This window comes from Lissotriton vulgaris, chromosome 1_2 (genome assembly GCF_964263255.1).
Source record: "Lissotriton vulgaris chromosome 1_2, aLisVul1.2, whole genome shotgun sequence".
Taxonomy (NCBI): Eukaryota; Metazoa; Chordata; class Amphibia; order Caudata; family Salamandridae; genus Lissotriton; species Lissotriton vulgaris.
Window position 1 is genome coordinate 79,497,096 of NC_141686.1, and position 14,533 is coordinate 79,511,628.

Consider the following 14,533-nt stretch of genomic DNA (forward strand, 5'->3'; position numbering starts at 1 on the left):
CCGACTGGATTAAAGGTCACTGGTGGGGCTCAGGGCTGCCAGCTTGCTGTACATGCAAAATTTTGTTTCAAGAGGAGCTTCTTCAAGATCATCTTTTTCTTGAGTTTCAAGTTACTTTAGGCTTCAAATACACATAGATCATATTTCCATATTAGAGCTTTTACACGCATGTCCTGCTTTGTAAATAATCGCCAAAATGTTGTAATGGAATGAAGATCCAACTCCGGTATAGCTTAGGTAGTATTTATTATGATAGTAAGTTCAGGATAAAAGGTACAGAGAGCCCCACCAGGATCAGCCTTCCTGCTGCTCAGCCCATACACCAACGGTCAGCCTTACTCATCCAACATTCCACAGCATCACCACACACCAACATTCCACCCACACTCACACTGGCTGAGCAGCAGGTATAACAGAAACTTGCAAATAGGGACACATAAGACAATGGAATGTTGTTTTATAACATACAACTTGAAAACTGCAAATCCCCTCAAGAATAACCAGTTGTGATGATCATGGGAGGGAGGTAGGCTACAGAGATTCTCTAATTAATAATATGCTATTTCGGCTCCAAGTCATCAAAGGGTTAACAGCTATAAAATAAGATTTTATTTCCATTCAGTAGAGAGGGGATGTCCAATTTGCAGCGGGTGGAGAATTGACTGTATTCCCCGAACAGTAGAGATGGCATTAATAGCCATACACCTTCTTTGCAGTAACCTTGGAAGTTGTTGAGACACTTTTGCACTATGAAAACAAGCCCTGGAATTACTGGCAGGTTATTATAGTATAAAAACATCATAACCTTGTTGTCCTCACTTTGAATATATTTTACTGTTAACTCCATCTGCTTGGAGGGATAGTATGTTACGTTTGCTATATCAGAAGACTATAGTATGGCCTCACTGTACTGTGGTTTCATGTACCTTAACACCTGGTCCTCAGGATTCCAAACATAACCCACTTATCTCTTGATTGATTAAAATTCCATTAAGACTATCCTTTTCTCCACCTCCTTTGAGGCTTATCTGTGAAAACTATGCTAAACATACATACACTTTATATTTGTTTAAATGCAATACAGTTCCTTGTGCAGACATCCAGTAAACATTTTATCTCTGAACTTTTGAAAGTTAATGTATAAATCTTATGCCACTCTTTGAGGTCTTATGTGCTTGTTTCTGTAATTAGTGTTTTCACGGTATGCTTCAGGGAGTATGTCCCATAATCTGGTGTCCTACGCTTTTGGTCCCTTTTTGGATATTATTCATTGTCCCTAGTGAGTAAGTCTTGATGGATAAAAAAAATAGAAATACCAACAAACTCTTCAACTACATGCATAGAACCCTTCTTCTCTAACCAGAATTGTTTATGGCAGGTAGGCCCACCTAGTCCTCCCTTTCCATTGCATAGCATTGATTACCAACATTTACTGATAGAGAATTTGCCTAATTTTTGTACTTTTTCCAAATGCTTTGGCTATCAAAGTCCAGGTATTTGTAATTCAAGAACAATTTCATTAGCATTAATGACATAACGGAGTGTCCATCTCCTGCCGGAATGCTTGTATAACGCCTGGGATTTCCCATCATAAAAACATGAGGAGTGGCACCCCAGTTATGAAAAGGAGTTCTATCACCCTTATTTTAGTTTTCAGGGCTTCAAAATAAAACATAATTAATTAAGCCAAACTCCAAATTTAAAACACGTCCAATCAATGAATGAGCATTTTGTCCTGTTAAACTATTTCTGTCACTGAAATGGGTGCTGAGGTATTTCTAATTTTAGAGATATGAAATGGATCAACAGTGTAGCGACCATTGTCAGAGAGTTGCCTCCCATGCAAAAATTCAGATTGTGGCGATATGTAATTTGGAGCAAGACATATCACAGCCTAAAAGGCAAAGCTTTTGAATTGTAAACAACCGTTACAACACAGTCTTTACAACACACTACCTTTACAACGCAGCTGTTACAACGCAACTGCCTTTACATCGCATGCCATTACAACGCATGCCATTACAAAGCATGTCACTACAACGCATGCCATTACAATGCATACCATTACAACGCATGCCATTACAACGCCTTATAAGGTAAGAAACGTAGATTTTTTAGTTTTGAGGTGTGTATGGGTTTTGGGGTACAGGGGAAGAGGTATTTTAACCCCTACACTTTCCAACACTTTCCCTACTGTTGCACTCAATGGAGTAGGAATAGTAATTTTGACCCCTAAACTATCCAACACTTACCCCACTGTTACCCTAAAAGTATTATGCATTGTAATGGTACGCTGTGTCATGGTATGCGTTGTAATGGTAGTTGCGATGTAAAAACATGTTGTAAAGACATGCATTGTAATTGTTTGCATTGTAAAGTCAGATATTCCTTTTGAATAGATCGTCAGTTCAACATTTTACTGTGATGGGTCTGTATGCATCTGATTGGGAAGGGTCATTGCCAAGTTTGTATTTGAAAGTTAAACTGTGCCTGATAATACTGATATAGGGATTAAGAATTTAACATGAAATACTCTGTGAAAGGGCATTTTAAACCTTTCCTGGAAAACAAAGAACAGCTGGCCAGGCTGGCTCCGTTCACCTCTGTTATGTTTCATACACGTACCCCGATATAGGCTCAGGTAATAACTAACCTTTCACCTATATTTCCCTTGCCATTACACTACATAATGGTTCTTGGTACTGACCTGTTACCTAGTTGAGGTAATCAGCCGCGGGCCGTGGAGGGAGTTACGGTGGGGCAGGGAGGCGGGGTGGAGAGGGCTATAAACCGGCATATGGATAATTACAGGTAAGTAAACAATTTAAATAATAAAACGAATTTCGTAGCGCGCACTGCATCGCAAAATGCAGTGCAGTGCTCGCTACGAAATTCGTTTTATTATTTAAATTGTTTACTTACCTGTAATTATCCATATGCCGGTTTTTAGCCCTCTCCACCCCGCCCCTCCCCCTCCCCGCCTCCCTGCCCCACCGTAACTCCCTCCACGGCCCGCGGCTGGAGGTAATGCCTAAATGACGTAGGCTTTTCTCTGAAAACTAGCCTCATTCATTATGCATGAGGATTCTTGGAATCTCAGCAGGACTACATCTCCTGCATAATAACTATGTATAAGAGTTATTCCTTCCATCTTCCTAGTCCGACACGATACAGCAAGGTAGATCCCCTGAGGGGGTACCACTTTGGGTATATACACACCATAACTTTGCTGAGGTAGGGAGAGGCAAAAGGGCCTTCCATGCTGACACACTGACTCAAGACGCTGAGGTTCCTGCACAAAGTCACTCCAGATCACAGTGGTTGGATATCCCTTGCGGGGTGTCCATCTCGAGACCAAGACAGGGTCCCAAAGTCTTTCAATTCAGGCAATGGGGTTGGCTTTATCCTAGGGGGATTCTTGCCTCCACACCTACATACATGTTAAGTACACATAGGTACATCTACATAGGCTTGCATCGTAGGAGTACGCATTATTACTGTCATGTATTTTCATACTTGCCTGTATTCATTGTTTTAGCGCTATAGTAGGAATCTACCATCCTTTTACTCTATTGGTGCTTACAGTCATTTACATTTGTTTCTGTCTTAAGGTTGTTTCAGCACACCCATTTTACATTAGAATGATGCTGATTCAATAAATGCTTATTGAAAATGTCCCCACAGTTTATTCTGTGTATCTCTCTGAGTCGAATCGAGCACAAGTGACCGAGCAAAAAATACTGCACTGTTTAGACAATTCTGAGATGTATGTCGTTACTACGCATGCTTTTACAACGCATGCCTTTACCACGCAGGTTTTACAACGCAAGTCGTTACAACGACTTGCATTGGGGGGCGCTGGATAGTGAATAGTTTAATTTACTATTCCAACTCCAGTCCCCGTAGATAGTAGGGAAGGTTTTGGATAGTAAATTAAACTATTCCCTATCCTATTGCGCCCTCCAGCGCAAGTTGTTGTAACGACTTGCGCTGTAAAAGTTGCGTGGTAAATGTACTGCGTGGTAAAAGTTGTGTTGTAAACGCTGTTCCCCCAATTCTAAGGGATCAGGGTTGTCATGTTCGATAGTTGCCAGAAACTATTCACTCCATGGTAGGAGGGTTGTATAGGGCACTGTGAGCTAGCATGATCACAGACTAACCTATGATGGGGGGGTATCTGGAATCAGTCTGGATACCACTCCTATAGTTTACATTGTCTAAACTCGATCCTGTAGAGATTTATAGGAACTACACAACACCTCGGCCACCAATCCTTTACTTTGTGGGGTACCTCAAAGATCCTTCTTAAGCCTTGCTTTGTTCAATGTCTATATGTCCCCACTGGCTTCTTTGGCTGAATTATACATTTTAGAGTGGTTTCCTACACAGATTACACTCAGTTGTTCTTCTCTTTTGAGTGTGACTCGTCTTCCATGCAGCAACCCTTATATACCTGTCTTTCTGGGGTTTTGGATTAGATGACAGACAGACACTTGAAGTGCAATTCTGAGAAGACTGAAATCATGTTGTTTGGTAAGTCCCATTCCAGTCGGTTCCTAACGGCACCCTTCCAGCCCACTTCTGTTAGGAATCTGGGTGTCAGGTTTGACTCCCAGCTCTTTCCATCCTCAGGTTTCCTCAGTAGTAGGATCCCATTTCTCGTTGTTGCATGACCTAAATAAATGTATATACCTCCTTTCTAAACACATGTGAAAAATTGATACACACACTCATTACTTCTAGATTGGATTATGAGAACGTTTTGATTAAGGCCTTCTGGAGCAAGTTATCACATGGCTGCAAGTGGTCTAGAACTCTTCTGCTCATCTGATTATGAAGTTACTCCACGAGCATCAGTTTCTTTCCATCTCAAAGATCTGCATTGCCTCCCAGAGGGTTCTCTTTAACACCCTGCTTCTGACTCACAGGACCTTGCATTTCTCAGGTCCTCGCTATCTGAGGAAAGACCTCAAGACCTGGTATTCGACTGAATCGCAGACCCCCACTCAGTGCCTTGAGACCCTCATGGGTGAGTAGTTGTGCTTTACAAATTATTGATTGATTGATCTGGTAGATAGGATTCAGTTTTACCATCCTCCTAGAGTTCTCTGTTCTTCTCTTTCTGTATTAGCTGTGGTTCACAGAATTCAACGTCTCAAAACGTTGGTTGCTCCTTGTTTCTGGCTCCTAGAGCATGGAACAGTCTTCCAGATGAACTCTGCCCATTGAATACGGAGTCACTGTTCCAAAACAATAAAAAAAAGCTGGCTATTTGGACAAGTCTAACATATTATCCTGTTTGGTACTATTTCTACCTAGCGCTGGAAATATCTTTGGAGCAACCACATGCTCTACAAACTGCTAATTCATGATAAACAAATGTGCAGTCATTGCAAAAGCATTATTTTTATACACATTGAAAGAAAGATGAAATGCTGTGTTTAGTGGCTGGCTGCGAGTGGAGGGGAGGGTCCAGGGCCTGGCCACAAGACCATGTACCCCATGGGTTGGTCACCCGCGAAGGGGTCCAAGCTCTGCAGCCATCCCATGAAGAGTTTGGGAGCATGGTCTGGCCAAAAGTCATGCCCTGTCATCAAACCCTGCTCCACATGGCTAAAGGCCAGGTGCTGAAGCGGTTGTCTGCTCACAGCAGTTTCGGCAAAGTCCATATGGCTAGTCCCTACAGCAGACAGCCGAAGTATGGGTGCAGTCACAATTAGCCATAGGCAGAAGCTGACGTACCAAAAACAGTTCAATGCAGAATATATTTTGAAAAACACATTTTAAAGTGAAGGGTAGCTTGGCTAGTAGGTCCATAATATAGGATTTAAAAAACCTAGGTAAACTAACGATAAATTCCTCCCCCATCATGCACTGCTTATGGCCTCATATGTTGCATCACTCATGAAACATTAAATGACATAATTGGTGACATCACTGATGACAGCTCAAATGACATCATTGATTACTCACAATGTAATGCTGTCAAAGTAAAGGTGCAAAAAGAACAATTGATGGACAGAATGCAGAACAATATCATACATTCACTCCAGTACAGAGATCTGAGCCTAAATCCATAGTTTTTTTGCTTCCCATGCCATTGCAGTTAGAACCCAGCCATATGCAAAGCAATCTTGACCCTGTGCCCAATGGGAACAGTCAAGCCCGAACTGCCAGGCTAGGTCCTCCCTGGACTAGAAACAAGCATCCTAGGACTAGTTTCGGGCTTTCAGCCCTCATCAGCCAGGGTGGCTTGACTCCAGTGGCATGGGGAGCAGGGGACCCACGTCTGGGCATACCTGTCCCACTCGGGGTGATAAATGAAAAAAGAACAATTGATTGACAGAATGCATAACAATGTCACACATTCACCCCATTACAGATATCTGGGCCTAAATCCATTGTTTGTTTTGCTCCCCATGCCATTCCAGTTTGAACTGTGCCATATGCTTGTTTCATAAGTCTTTATTTCGATTAACAAATCATAAAAGACAGAAAGTATCAAAGACAGGATAAGAAAATTGGTAAAAACCATCATAACAATCATCATTTAAAAAGTATTAAACAGTATAGTAAAGACTTTATAAATATAATACCCCATAAAACATTTTCCATATTAAAATACGTTTGGGTTCCTGGTTCGGATAACCCATGCCCACCCAAGGTATTTTGCAACACCAACCGCTACCAGCTCAGAAGTGTTGGTACGAAATATCCTCATGGCTTCGGTGCTCCCTTTAATTTCTAGCCTACAGCAAATAGGTCTGATCCATTTCATTCTTGGGGCATGATATGCAGGGCAGGCAAAAGAAAAAGGCCCACACTCTCCGGATGGTCTAAACAGAAAGGGCAGGTATCATTTAAATTGGCAGACCACTTTTTGGTAAAAGAGTTAATAGGTAGTGACCCAACTCGGAACTGGTGATATAATTTCCGGTCGAGAGTCTCAGTAATCACATCCCAGTAGATCTCTAGGGAGGGGGTCACTTTATGACCAGGAAAAGACCTGTTAGGCTAGTGGCATCAGACTGAACAACAGCTGAATGCTTGACAGAGGCCCAATACAGATCTTTGAAATCCTGTTTGGAGGGCAACGTAGAACTCCCCGGGGAGGCCCAAAGCTGGTTTAGACCCATCACTTCCAGCACCAGTTTCACTTCCCTTAACCATGTAATTTTTGAAGCGCCCCATAATGATTTTACCTCGGCTAGTTCATTGGCAAAGAGGCTGAGTTCTGAAGAAGTCCAGAGCCGTCGCCACAATGCCACCAAACGATAACGAGCCAGCTCATTAATGGGTTTGCAGCCCAAATCTAACAACAGAGGTTTGATAGGTGTAGATTGAGGAAGACTTACCAAATTCCGCAAGAATTTGTTTTGGGCTCTAACCAGGGAGGTTAGATCTTTGAAACCCCAAAGGTCGGCACCATACAGAGTGGCTGCATTTATTTTTGCTTCATAGATCTTAAGAACTGGAGCAATACGTTTGGTCAAGGACTTCTTATGCTCCTGGATTAAACAACCCGTGAGGCGTGCAAATTTAAGATATAATGTCTCAACCTGGGGTTTCCAGCAAAGGCGATAGTCTAAAGTCACGCCCAAATAAGTCATTACCTCCACTTGTTCGATACAGGCACAATTTAAACTAACCGAGCTTTTAATGGGGCGGTTTTTACTAAAGACCATAAATTTAGTCTTACCAACATTAATTTGCAGATCGTTTACCCTGCAAAACTCATCAAACCTGTTGAGTGCTGTTTGCAGCCCCCCTCGAGTTTTTGAGAGAAGCAGAGTATCGTCCGCGAAAATTAACATTGGGTACTTTGTCCCACCCAGAGATGGGGCATCAGTCGGGGTGTTAGCAAAAAACTTAACTACCTGATTGATAAACAAAAGGAAGAGGGTGGGGGCCAGCACACACCCCTGACGGACGCCGCGTGTTACTGGAAAGCTATCCGTCACCTGCCCTTGTTTTCCCCATCTCACCCTGGCAAAGTTATCCTCGTGTAGCCTAACCACCATATCCAGGAGTTCTGGCGGCAGTCCCATGGATCTAAGAACATCCCACATTTTCTCCCTTGGCACAAGGTCAAAAGCCGATTTGAGGTCCACAAAGACGGCATAGATTGCTCCTCCTCCCAACAGAACAACCTTCCAGTACAACATGGTTAGTCTAAAAACCTGGTCTATTGTACTGTGGCCTGATCTAAATCCGGCTTGCATTGGGGAGAGAATGTTATCCTGCTCCATCCATCCCTGGATTCTTGCGAGGACCATCCTAGCAGCTATTTTTTGGATTGAATCAATTAAACTTATCGGGCGGTAATTTCCCGGGCCCGCTCGGTCCCCTTTTTTAAAAATTGGTAAAATTTCCGCCCCTTTCCAAGAGTCCGGGATCCTTGCCCCTTTAGCGATGGCATTAACGAGCATGGTTATATAGGGAACCCAAATATGTAAATTAATTTTAAAAAGGTCTGCCGGTATTGCATCCATCCCTGGGGCTTTCCAATTGTACTACACTGAGGGCCTGCTTTGTATCGGAGATGGTAAAAACAAGCGTGAGGTTAGAGCTGAAAGGCGAGAATACTCCCTTCACCTGCTCTGAATGGTGATCTATATTTAAAGCCCTAAACTGGGATGAGTAGAAAGCCACCCATTCATCAGGAGAGACATAATTGACTGGAATTCGGGAGTCTGGATTCATACCCCACTTTACAATTTCCCAAAACTTGATTTGGTTGGATGATTGACACGCCAGGAGGAGCTCGGACCAGTGATGCTCATCCCACTCTTTCTTCGCAGCCCATTGAGCTCTTTTATATGTTTGCCGCGCCATTTTAATGTCACCAGTGACTCGAGATTTTATCGCTCTGATCAGACTGCAATGCGCTACCCTGCAACTCTTATTATACCATTTATTTTGGGTGCCTAGTACCTTTTCTTTCCTTAGATTTGGCGGTTGCGTAAGAAGGGTTTTAAGTTTTGAGAAGCACTGGTCATGCAGGTCACTAATTTGAGGGATAGCCCCCGAGGGGGATGGGAGAGCTTTCATGGCATTCAATGTTACCGAGACTTCCTTCTCTATGTCATTTATTAAGGTAGGATCTTCGACTACCCTGGACCGTCTAACCCTTCTTCTGTCATTGGTCAAAATAGCCTCTGACGTTAGACAAGAGGTTCTAGGGGGCCCGCCCCGATCGCCTGGGAGCTTCAAGCCTAACGAAAGGGGGTTGTGATCGCTCTCTGGGCGAACTAAAACCTCCATGTCAATCACCAGAGACCAAAATTCTATTTTGACTAAAATGTAATCTATTCGACTCTTGCTGACCCCGTTATTGAAGGTGGGATGCCCTGCCTTGTCAGAGGTCGTGCGCCCATTAACTGCTCGCAGACCCCACTCCAAACACAGCCCTAGCCAGAGGAGTGCCGCTTCAGTAGCCTTTACACCCTTGTTTAAAAATAAAGGCGGGATATCCCAAACAGCGTCTTCCTCTGCCCCCAGATCTTTACCCACACTAAACAAGGGTTCAAACGAGCAAATTAAATCCCCGGCTACGAGGATAAGTTTATCTCTACCTATTGCCTCGAGAAGCAAATCTAGGTCGTCCATGATGGCCGGCCTACGTCCTCCTGGACGTCCTCGGGCATAAATATTTATGACTACAATATCCTGTTCGTTTGCCCTACTAAGCATTATTCCTAGTAGGTCAGGGTTGGCCACTGAAATTTCTGAAGGTCTATACCCAGTGGACTGCCTCACCCAAACCCCTAAACCTCCTGAGGCTCTGCCCTTAGGGCCCTGGATAGCTGGCTTGAAAAAGTTAAGATACCCTGCCCCATATATGGGGTCAGGGGCCCAGCTCTCCTGAAGGATGACAATATCAAAGATGTCGTTAAAAACTGCCCAATCCTCTGAATCGATTCGACCCTTTAATCCCGCTATATTCCAGGAAACGACCTTGAGCGACCCAACCTGACTAAAAGATGTGTTCAGCTCTAATACACACAAATCCTCCTCTATTGTTACATCCATTCTGGAAAGGGAGCTAGGTGTCTGATTAAGAGCTATAGAACTTGCAATACCACTCTCTTTCCCTTTGAAACCCTCATTAAAACACTGTTCTAAGTTGTATACCACCAAGTTGGTACCTTCGGCTTCTCTACAAATGCTTTCTAACCCTTTGTCTGATTCCAGTCATTCAATACCCTCTAGGCCAGACATAGATTCGAACCGGTTTGACAGACAGGGATAGAAAGGGGAGTGGGGTATCCTCTCTACCAAATTCCTCTTTACCAAGTTCCTCCCTACAAATCTATGCATTGGGAAACTATTGAAGCGAGGTGCACTATATCTTTTGGGATAAAAGTAATTCAAGCCCAAGGATTGCTCATCCCCCATCCTCCCAAACCTGGCCTCCCTACGAATATATTCTACCACCCAGGGGTCCCGAAAGTTTGTAAGAATGCAGTCGCCTTCTAAATCCTTCGTACAATAACCCACCCAATCAACTCTACGAACAGTCAAAATCTTAGTTGAAGAGGAGGGTGGGAGGGGGCGATTTTTATTTAACCAAAAGGCGACCTTATTCATAAGATCGCCATGGGATTCAGAATGACCATCCCTTAGGAGTGCAACACCTGTAAGAACAATAGTATAGGGTGTAGCATCAATTGGTAAGTCCGCTGGCGGGGGTCCCCTTTTAATAACTTGACTTGGAAGTTGTGTAGTATTAGGCTTAACACGCCCAGCAGCAGCGCTAGAGCTCCCTGAAGGCTGGGAGGGAGGTTTAGGCTCGCCCTTCCTGGAGGTCTGGGCCTGCATATTGGTTGCTGGTTTAGAGGAGCTTGGCTGTGGCAGGCCATTGGATTTGGAGCTAGCCTTCTTATGTAATGGAGCATGGGATACGGTGGCCGAGGATGAATTGGGGGCACAATTTGATTTTAAATTACTGCCAGTGGTCCCAACCCGTTAGAATTGGTATGAGACTGCCTGACGGATAAGGGAGCCTGAGCGATTATAGGATTCTTTCACTGGGACTTGGTGTTACCAGAGATGGCAGGAGCCAGCGGTACTACGTGGTCGTTCACCAATTTGTTAAGTAAACAGGAATTGGCAGTTACAAGATTCTCAAGGCCATCTAATTTTAGATTCATCAGTCTAGTTCTTTCTAGCACCGGCAACAGGAGTGTCTTAAATAAGACTTCCATTTTTGCCAGTATGTCAGTATCACTACTGCTCGGGCTTATTGGGCAAAGATACGGAACCCCAGATGGAGCTATGGGGGAAGTAACCTGACCACTAGGAAGCGGGGGTTACTGTGAGCCACAGGTTGAATCGTGGTTATTAGCGAGCTGAGATGGGCAAGTATTTTTGGTATTTTTGAAACACCCCCTCTCTGCCGTCCCTTGTTTCGCTTCCTCTTACCGGGGAGATTACTCTTTGGGGAGTCCCCTTCAGAGGACGAGACTAGCAATGAAGGGCTTCCTGACAGCACACTACCTTCCACCCTACTCCCAATTGTATCGACGTTATTAGAGTCGTTACTACAATGCAACAAAGAAGGACCTTCAGCTTCGCTGTGAACATCCACTAAGACAGGAACCATGTTAGAACTTGGAGGAAGTGATGATGGGGGTAACGGGCTAATTACAGAAGCAATAGGCCCCAGAGAAGAACTTTTCCCACTAATGAGGTCTAGTGATAGCCTTTTCTCTACAAAGGCTATCTCCTTCTCCAAAATTCCCGTAGCCTTAATAATAAAAGCATCCAATGGACCAGAAACCGCCCCCTTAGAAGTCTGCAGGGTAACAGAGCGGTCCTTACCCAAGCGTAAGGGCATACTTAGGGCAGGTCAGGCTATACAAACAGTGAATAACACAGCACATATAGCAGAGGTAATAAATAGTTGAGTGAACCGACCACCCACTGTACATAGTGAAAAGGAAGGAAAGTCCAATGTCCGAGGTCCTTAGGGAGTGGCCCAACCCAACCACGACCGACCACGGACGGCCACAGGAGGTCCAGCCCTTGTCCCGGGCTTCTCCCGGGACGCTCCCGTGCCGCTGGGAGCTGAACCTGTTAAATAAGAAATGGAGACATGCGGGTTGGCGGGGCAAGCAGGGAGAGCGGCCCAGGTGGAACAGGTTTGGGCACACAGGGACTCCTGGGAGATGGAGACCCTGTTAGAACACTCGCAGCCCTGCCTCCATACCGCACTCCCCGGGACCTCCTTTGCTGCACAGTCCCACTCCTTCCGTCAGCTCCCGCCGATGACAGGCGCTGCGGGACCCGCGCAGTGGGTCCGGCGAGCTGGACTTCTCAGGGGCAGAAAGGCAGCAAGTTCAGCAGCAACACTCCCGTGGCACAGCAATAAGGAAAGCACAGAGTCCCGCAAAGAGCAGCCAGAAGCCCGTTTTTACTCCGTGGGCGGGGGGGGGGGCGGGGCAAGCAGGGAGAGCGGCCCAGGTGGAACAGGTTTGGGCACACAGGAACTCCTGGGAGATGGAGTCCCTGTTAGAACGCTCGCAGCCCTGCCTCCACACCGCACTCCCCGGGACCTCCTTTGCTGCACAGTCCCACTCCTTCCGTCAGCTCCCGCCGATGACAGGTGCTGCGGGACCCGTGCAGCGGGTCCGGCGAGCTGGACTTCTCAGGGGCAGAAAGGCAGCAAGTTCAGCAGAAACACTCCTGTGGCACAGCAGTAAGTAAAGCACAGAGTCCCGCAAAGATCAGCCAGAAGCCTGTTTTTACTCCTTGGGCGGGGGGGCGGGGCAAGCAGGGAGAGCGGCCCAGGTGGAACAGGCTTGGGCACACAGGGACTCCTGGGAGATGGAGTCCCTGTTAGAACGCTCGCAGCCCTGCCTCCACACCGCACTCCCCGGGACCTCCTTTGCTGCACAGTCCCACTCCTTCCGTCAGCTCCTGCCGATGACAGGCGCTGCGGGACCCGCGCAGCGAGTCCGGCGAGTTGGACTTCTCAGGGGCAGAAAGGCAGCAAGTTCAGCAGCAACACTCCCGTGGCACAGCAATAAAGAGAGCACAGAGTCCCGCAAAGAGCAGCCAGAAGCCCGTTTTTACTCCGTGGGCGGGGGGGCGGGGCAAGCAGGCAGAGCGGCCCAGGTGGAAAAGGTTTTGGCACACAGGGACTCCTGGGAGATGGAGTCCCTGTTAGAACGCTCGCAGCCCTGCCTCCACACCGCACTCCCCGGGACCTCCTTTGCTGCACAGTCCCACTCCTTCCGTCAGCTCCTGCCGATGACAGGCGCTGGGCTTCTCAGGGGCAGAAAGGCAGCAAGTTCAGCAGCAACACTCTTGTGGCACAGCAATAAGGAAAGCACAGATGCAAATCAGTCTTGACCCTATGCCAAATGGGAACAGTCCAGCCCCAACAGCCATATGCAAATCAGTCTTAAACCTGCGCCCAATGTGAACAGTCCAGCCCGAACTGCCAGTTGTGAGTGGGGGTGAATGCTTGCATTGTCCAGCATTCCGTCCATCAATTGTTTCTTTTGCATTTTTCACCCTGAGTGGGAAGGGTGTGCCCAGACATGGGTCCAGTGCTCACTGCACCACTGGATTCATGCTAGCCTGACTGATGAGAGGTGAGTCCACAAAACTTGTCCCAACATGCTTGTTTCCGGCCCAGGGAGGACCTGGCTTGGCAGTTCAGGCTGGACTGTTCACATAAGGAACAGGATCAAGACTGTTTAGCATATGGCTGGGTCCAAATGGGGGTGGTGTGGTCAGCAAAAGAATGATGGATTAAACCCAGATCCTTGTGACTGAGGGTGAATGCTTGCATTGTCAAGCATTCCGTCCATCAATTGTTTCTTTTGCCAGGTAGCATACCAAATAAGCACATTTGGTCTTGGTCTTATATTTTGGAAATTATCCTATTTTTTTCTATTACTTCTGAAGCTATGTTCTCAGCCTCTCTGTAACTCAGAGGTATTAGTTTAACAGCCTTAAGGAGCACTGCTTGGGATTTCAGAAGCATGTAATACCGTACAATGATCCTCAAATATTTATTTTTTTCTTTTCCTGCACTACATATCCCAATTGTCTGTCTTAGGGATAAATATTTTCTGCAGTCTGACATCCAATTTATAGGCCTTCAGGTGGTCTGCTTAATTTCCCTTGTCAAATTATATTTATGTTATCCAGACAAGAAAGCTCTTTGTTCTTTCGATTAAAACGGCTTCTAAGCTCCTCGCAAGGTCTAGTGCATTTTTAAGGTTCTTGGAGTACTCTTTTGCCTACATTCTTTTTCACTATGCATAAACTAATCTTACTGACTTTCTCGCTTTCTTGTTTACTGCCCTTTAATTTCTACCTTGTAACTCAAGTCCATCTTGCAGTTTGAGAATCTATTCCTCAATGTCTTCCGCTTTGGAGTTAGATTCAGCCTGGTCATCGGCCTACCTTCTAAAACCTCTACAACTCTGTCTCTCAAGGACGTAACATTTTTGCCAATTTTGGAAATGTAATTTTTATTATCTGTGTTGACTGCATCTATTTGAGCAGTTATATTTTC